This window comes from Dipodomys merriami, unplaced genomic scaffold (genome assembly GCF_024711535.1).
Source record: "Dipodomys merriami isolate MVZ:Mamm:240054 unplaced genomic scaffold, mDipMer1.0.p SCAF_58, whole genome shotgun sequence".
Classification (NCBI taxonomy): domain Eukaryota; kingdom Metazoa; phylum Chordata; class Mammalia; order Rodentia; family Heteromyidae; genus Dipodomys; species Dipodomys merriami.
Genome location: NW_027206157.1, coordinates 6,793,648 through 6,800,867, shown reverse-complemented (window position 1 = coordinate 6,800,867; position 7,220 = coordinate 6,793,648).

The window sequence follows — 7,220 nt, the reverse complement described above, 5'->3', positions numbered from 1 at the left end:
TAATTACAATTTTTCCCAACACTTAAATGGTTATAATATTAGTATTATAGCAAATGTTATCTTAAGAATTAAGAGCAATAAAACTTGTGAAAAACTTAACATAAACTTCTATGAATGAGCTTTTGAGTTTAGCCAACAGTTTTTTAAATACTAAATAAAATGTATTACAGAAACCATTACATGAAGTGAGCAACCAGAAGTAATGTTATCTATTGACAATGCTCTGCTTCCAAGGAAGCCAAGAGGATAACTCTCATGCTGTAAATCAAACTGGTTATCTTATGTCTTGATAGTGTAAAAATATCAGGGACATTTATAAAGAAGGAATGTTGTAGACAGATGTGAAGTCCGTATGAAAATGTACAAAACTGATAAAACGTAAGAGTATCTGAGCAGTATATTTTGTTTTATATAATTTAAGGTACATCACAAAGATAGGGAAAACCTAGAAGAATGAATTCTCTTTTTGAAATTCTATCATAGATCCTTAGCAGGATGAACTCTTTCCTCATTCTTGTAGAGGCATCATCAGATGAGAGGAACTCTTTTTTTGTTTGTTTCCTTCCATTTATTCTTCGGTTTGAAATCTGAACTACATGAGACTGAAAGAAACCAAAATTAGACATGCAGGATTTGGAAAGAGCAATCAACATAAAATAAATAAAGTATATAAAGCTTTGTAAAAGGTCTAACCAAATTAAGTAGTATAGTCTCAAGCATAAACAGAAATTGATTTAAGCAATATCATTTTATTGAAAAGTAACAAATGTTAGGAGTTGCTTAATTTTTCCTTTCTACTATATTAAATTAAGTATTCACTTTGTATAGAGATATTAAAGATGAGATTAACAAGAAACTTGATTTAATATGGACGAAAGTTCTGAATAGACCTGCTTTCCAAAAAGCCCTGAAAATCACCAGTGGGTTTACAAATTTGTGTTTAATACCACTTCTATGCTGGCTTAATGCTTTCTGAACAAAAGTCATTAGAGAAATGCAACTTAAAATTACTATGATACTACTCCATAACTATTATAACTCTTATCAACAAAATCAAAGGAGTCAGGTGTGGTGGTAAAAGCTTGTAATTCCAAGCATTTAGGGGGTTGGAGTAAGAGGATTTGATTCTAAGGCCAGTCTGGGGTACTGCACATAGGAAAAACCTGCCCTTGAAAATACTCAGAAGGTAAGAATGTTGTGAGAGTGTGGAGGAAAGGAAATTTTGTACTCTCTTGGTCAAAATACAGGTTAATATTCTCATTGTAGAAAGTAGTATGCAGTTTTCTTTCTTTCTTTCTTTCTTTCTTTCTTTCTTTCTTTCTTTCTTTCTTTCTTTCTTTCTTTCTTTCTTTCTTTCTTTCTTTCTTTCTTTCTTTCTTTTTGGGGGGTGGTCCGGTTGTGGGGCCTGAACTCTGGGCCTGGGCGCTGTCCCTCAGTTCTTCAGCTCAAGGCTAGCACACTACCACTTGAGCCACAGCACCACTTCTGGCTTTTTTCTATTTGCTTATGTGGTGCTGAGGAATCAAACCCAGAGCCTCATGCATGCAAGGCAAGCGCTCTACCACTGAGCCACCTTCCCAGCCCCAAGTATGCAGTTTTCTAAAGAAATGCAAAGATGAAATATCATTTGAACCACTAATCATGTGATTATCTCTCTGGGTAGCTTGAGTTTTGTGTTTTACAGATACACTTCAGGATTTCTTTTTCATGAATCAAACATGGGAAAGAACTAAATGCAACCTCCCTTAATTCAAAAAAGAATAGAAGCTATATTTATTTGTATTACTGTGCATGAAGAAATCCTGGAGATTTCTGGCTAATTCAGAGGGCCCCATGCAAAAATATAGGACAAGAGGAAAGTAAAACTGTTTTGAAAGTATAATAGGTTATCATTGATGAAAAGGTGTAGTGGTCATTTTTCCTTTTTTTTGTGTGTGTGCCAGTTGATCAGTGCAGAAGCAAGGCTGTACCCTGGAGCCCTTTCAATATCACCACGTGAACTTCCATTTATGTAGTCCCTGTGGGTGTGGGGCCTCTTCAGGTCACCCGTTGAGAAGTGGGGCCCCCTCCCTTGTGGTGGATGTGCAGTGAAGGGATGTGTGTGTGCATGATCCCTACCATTGCCAGATGAGCCCTGTCCACCCTGCCCACCTCCCTTCCCATTCTCACTTGTTCCATTTCACCCAGGATCTGGCAGCCATGGGGCTGGAGTTGAGTCCACTGCTGCCCTCTCCTCTGCCAGGTGTGCTGGTACTGGTCTTCGGTGGTCCTGGGTGCAAGTGCCATCCCAGTGAGACTCTGTTGTGGGGTCACTGCCTGCCCCCATGGGTGTGGGGTGGAGAACACCATGCTTGTACACTGCACAGTCCACAGGAGAAGGAATGCTTGGTGGACAATTCACCCCCTTGGGGCCAGGAAGCCCAGCCTTGGTTCAGACTTTAGGGCAGAATGGGGATTAGAGTCGTGTGCTGACCCTTCTGCCAGCGGGCTTGTGACAGCTGTGGCAGCTGAGCACCCTGGAGCCCCTTCAGCATCCCCACGGACCTCCATTTTCTGGACCCTGTGATCTCGGGTAAGGTGCCATCCCTGCATATGCCCATCAGTGCCAGAGGAGCATGGACTTGCAGTGCACCAGCTGCAGCACTGGGGGATCAAAGCCCCTTTGGCTTTGCTGTATAGCCTCCTCCATTGTCCTTCTGGTCCACATGGGCCCAGCTCTGGGTGCCATTCCGGGGATGCTCCCTTTGGCAGCAATGGGCTCATCCTCTACCCTCATTGGTATCCAAAGCAGGAGTGGGTCTGGCCTTGGCAATGCAGGCCACAAACATGGAAGGCAGGACTTGGGGTCTGCCCTGCCTTACCTCCTGGCTTTGGCACCTGAGGCTGGGTTGCTTGGTCTGGTCACTGATGGAGCTTTGTTGGATGCAGCCCACCACAACAAATACTGCAACTGCTGCGACAGCAGTGCAGTTTTCCAGACCCCCTCAGGGTCACCACAGGGACCTCTGATGGGTCTACATGAGCTGGGTGTGAGTGTCATCCCAGGACTCCCATTAGGAAGTGCCACTCTCCTTTGTAGTACTGGAAGTAAGAGATGCCACATATAATTTCTGCTTTCTAACGTTTTCCTTCACTAAGATAAACAGAACAGGAAGATATAAATAAGTTTTATAAAAAGGAAACATATAACCTATATCACTTCTACCTGTTAAACCATTGTAATATTTTTTATCCAGTAGGAATTCTTTCTGTACTTACTTATTTTACTTTTGAATGTAATGAATGTAATATTTTTGTGTGTATTTTACTATCCTAGTATAATTTCATTTGCACTACTTACATACAATTTTTTTCAAATTCTGTGATTTTAGAATGTGTTTTTTGGAGAAGAGTTTTGTTGTACTTTCATTTCAGTTTGCCATTAGGCCTTATAAACGCATACAATAAAATCCATTCTTGCTAGTATCAAGTTCAATGATTTTGTAGACTAGAGACTCAAGGATATAGCATTATATATCATACAGTAATATGTATCAATTTGTTTATAACTGCAGCAGCCACTTCATCTGGCCCCTCTGATGAAGTAGGATCCCAGTGGCAGCCTAGCCAACACGGGTGCTTCTGGGCACCTCACCTGAGACTGTGGGAGAATATCAAGGTGTACCTGCTGTTGGACTAGGGAAGCTGCTGCGTGAATGACACAGTGCCACTGACCCACATCTAATACCCACAAGCCCCATGGGCCTGGGCCCTAAGGATCAGCCCCTGAGGGCACACACACACGGTGGGAGGGGGGACCCACCTAGGAAGGACTGCAGACAAAACAGAAGCCGCTCTGGGGATCAGCTTGTACAGTATCCTCCATGGAGTAGGGGACGATTGTTCTCAGCTGTGGGGAGAAGACAAGAAATACAGGCCCAGGTGGGGTGATGCCAACTTTTGTACTCAGGCTGGCAGGGAAACTTTCCTCCAGACACTCTCCTGCAGGCTCAGGATGCCCCTCCATGCTGCTTGTCCATGGAGTATCAGCCAGAGACACTCATGTCTGGTACTCTTGGCTGCTGTTTTGGGGTTTGTTAAATTACACAGAGAGCCCCGGCCTCAGACAGCAGAGTTATATTCTGGGTTTTGTAAAATTTTCTGCATCTGAGCATTTCCCAGTGTTTTGGTTTTTGTATTGTTTCTTATAAATGCTTTGTGAAATTTGTGTTTTAGGTGTTGAGGTACAGGAGGAAGAGCCAAATTATAAACATAGTTTCCTACAAGCCTTTCATCTAAAAAAGAAAATAGATTCTTTCTAAAAATGCCTATCAGGAAATGAATTTGAGAGAGGGGAAAAGGCAGTTTTCTCATGAGATCAAAATGTGCTAGTTTTATATGCATGTTTTATGCGTTCAAAATACAACTAAGTAATTCACTATCTAGGAACAATTGTCCAGACCTAAGAGTTAGGTGTCTTGGGAGCTAGAGGCAGGGTTTTTGTGAGGTTTATCCAAAGGGAGGGAAGAAAGTTAAAATCCATAGATTACTTTGTAGAATGAAAGTGGTAATACAAAATGAGAATCACAAAAATCCTCTCTTTTATTCTTCCATATGAATTTTTGGATTGCTTCTTCTATTTCATTGAAAGTGAGATTGGGATATTGATATGTATCACATTGAATTTGGAAATAGCCTTTTTCAGTATTGCCATTTTCATGATGTTAATCTTCCCAATCTAGGAGCGTGGGAGGTTTCCCACTTCCTTAGTTCTGCTTTCATTTTCTTTTTCAGGTTTTTAAAGTTTCCATCATAGAGGTCCTTCACCTCTTAAGTTAACTCCTTGCTATTGTATTTTTTTGTGAATATTAAAAAGGTATTGCTTTCCTATTTTCAGCCTCACTCTTATCATTATTGGAATACAGGAAAGCCATTGATTTCCGAGGGTTAATTTTATATTCTGCTAGTTTGCCAAAGTTTCTGATCAGCTCAAGTAACTTGGGAGTGGAGTCCATGAGGTTCTTTAAATACAAGATCATGTCATCTGCAAAGAGGGATAGTTTTACTTCATCTTTCCCTATTTGGATCCCCTTTAAGTTTGTATCTTGTCTTATTGCCCCAGCTAGCATTCTAATATTAATTTGAAGAGGAGTGGACAGCACAGATATCCTTATTTCATTCCTGAATTTATTTTATTTATTTATTTCATGCCCCAGTCGTGGGGCATGAACTCTGGGCCACTGTCCCGCCGCTCTTCAGCTCAAGGCTAGCGCTCTACCACTTGAGCCACAGCACCACTTCCGGCTTTTATTCTTATTGCTTATGTGGTGCTGAGACATGGAACCCAGAGCCTCATGCATGCAAGGCAAGCGCTCTACCACTGAGCCACATTCCCAGCCCCTCATTCCTGAATTTATAAGAAATGATTTTAACTTTTTGCCATTAACTATAATGCTGGCTGTAGGTTTGTCAATCCTTAGCAGAAAGAACAGTGCTGAAGCAATATCAGTTCCAGATGTCAAACTCGATTAAAAAGCCACAGTCATAAGAACAGCTTGATAATGGCACAACAACAAACCTGAAGACCAATGGAAAAGGACTGAAGACTCAGAAATGAATCCACTGACCAATAGCCACCTAATCTTTGAAAAGGGAGCTAAAAAAATAGAGTGGAAAAAAGATAGCCTTTTCTGTAAATGGTGTTGGCAAAATTGGTTAAACAACTGTTAAACTAAACTAGATCCGTATATATTGCCCTGCACCAGAATCAACTCCAAATGGACAAAAGACCTCAAAATAAAAGCAGACACCGTGAAAACATTACATGAAGGAATAGGAGAAACTCTAGGGCTCTTTAGCACACGCCGAAATTTTCTTAATAGAGAACAAGAAATAAAACAAATCAAAGAAAGGTTGGGCAAATGGGATTGCTTGAAACCGCAGAGCTTCTGCAAGGCAAAGGTCAAAGCTAACAAGAACTGTAGACAGCCCACGTACTGGGAGAAGATCTTCATGAGTCATAAAATGGACAAGGTCTTATATCTAAAATATACTTAGGACTCAAAAAATTAAATTCCCCAACAACAAATCATCAAAGAAACAACTGCCGGATAACTCAATGGGCTAAAGACTTAAAGAGAGATTTCTCTGAAGAGGAAATGAAAATGCCCATTAGACACATGAAGAAATGCTCAACTTTTCTAGCCATAAAAGAAATGCAAATCAGACAGCATTGAGATCGCACATCATTCCAGTTAGAATGTCTATAACCAAGAAATTTAATTACCAGTTGTTTAAGGATACAGGTGGACCTGTTGCAACAATGAGAAGTATAAGTTGTCATGTCCAAAACGAGCTTTACAACGTCGGTGCGGGGGGGGGGGGAGGAGAAGGATTGGTATTGGGGGGGAGGGGGGAGGCTGGGAAGGGATGTGAAGGGTAAACAAAGGAGGAGGCTGCAATGCTTGGTAAGAAATGTATGCATTATCCTGCCCATGTAATTGTAACCCCTCTGTACAGTATGTTCACAAATAAAATAAAATTAAATTAAAAAAAAAAAGAAATGTAATTATTACAGATGCTGGCGGGAACCCTACTGCATTGTTAGTGGGAGTGTAAACTTGTTCAACGACTTTGGAAAGCAGTATGGAAATTCTTCAAAAGACTCCACTTAGAGCTCCCTATGACCCAGCAATCCCACCTTTGGGCATTTACCCAAATGATCACAAACAAGGTCATTTTACCAGCACAACCATGTTTGTTGCAGCATTACTCACTATAGTTATGATATGGAACCAAACCCGATTCCCCTCAGTAGATGAATGGATCTAGAAAATGTAACACACACACACACACACACACACACACACACACACACACACACACACACACACACACACACAATGGAATTCTATGCCTCCATTAGAAGGAATGACAATGCCCCATTTGTTAGGAAATGGAAAGGCTTGTTAAAAATTATATTAAGTTAAGTAAGCCAGGCCCAGAGAAACATAGGTCCCATGCTTTCCCTTATTTGCAAGGACTAGTACATGTCTAGGACAAACAGAAAAGATCAAAAGTTATGTTATTATGACCACATAAGATGATGTTAAGTGAAATATACCCCAAGTCAGTCTTGGTTTTGTTTTTAATATACTTATAATGCAGTATGTGTTTCTTTTGTAGGTTCATCCCCCCACGGTATAATCCCTGTTTTCACTGTATTTGATTCCAATGTTCTG